This window comes from Mesitornis unicolor, unplaced genomic scaffold (genome assembly GCF_000695765.1).
Source record: "Mesitornis unicolor isolate BGI_N332 unplaced genomic scaffold, ASM69576v1 scaffold41081, whole genome shotgun sequence".
Lineage (NCBI taxonomy): Eukaryota > Metazoa > Chordata > Aves > Mesitornithiformes > Mesitornithidae > Mesitornis > Mesitornis unicolor.
In genome coordinates this window covers 2,919-3,288 of record NW_010165314.1, presented here as the reverse complement: position 1 = coordinate 3,288, position 370 = coordinate 2,919, and positions in this window count along the sequence as shown.

Here is a 370-nt window from a genome sequence, read left to right as displayed (position 1 = left end):
AAGCAGTTCCCTGTCCTTCTTGAACTGATAGCACCATCCCCAGAAAACTCCCCACTTTATAGTGAGTGGTGCCATTTATGGTGTGGAATTCATCTACCGGTCAGCTTGGGTCACCTGCCCTGGCTTTTCACTCCTCTTAACCCGGTTACTCCAGCCTACCAAAGCCCTTGAGCGCTGTGGCAGCCCGCACACCAGGACCGGCCCCAAACAGAGTCTCATCACCCTTGTTCCCATGCAAACAGAGCGTTGCAGCCCTTACAAAACCGCGGTTTTCAACAGAAAACGGACTGTTAAAATGCGGTCACCGAACCCGCCCAGCCCCCTCACGGCTGAGGGAGCGGCGAGCGACCCCCCCAGACGAGGCTGCGGG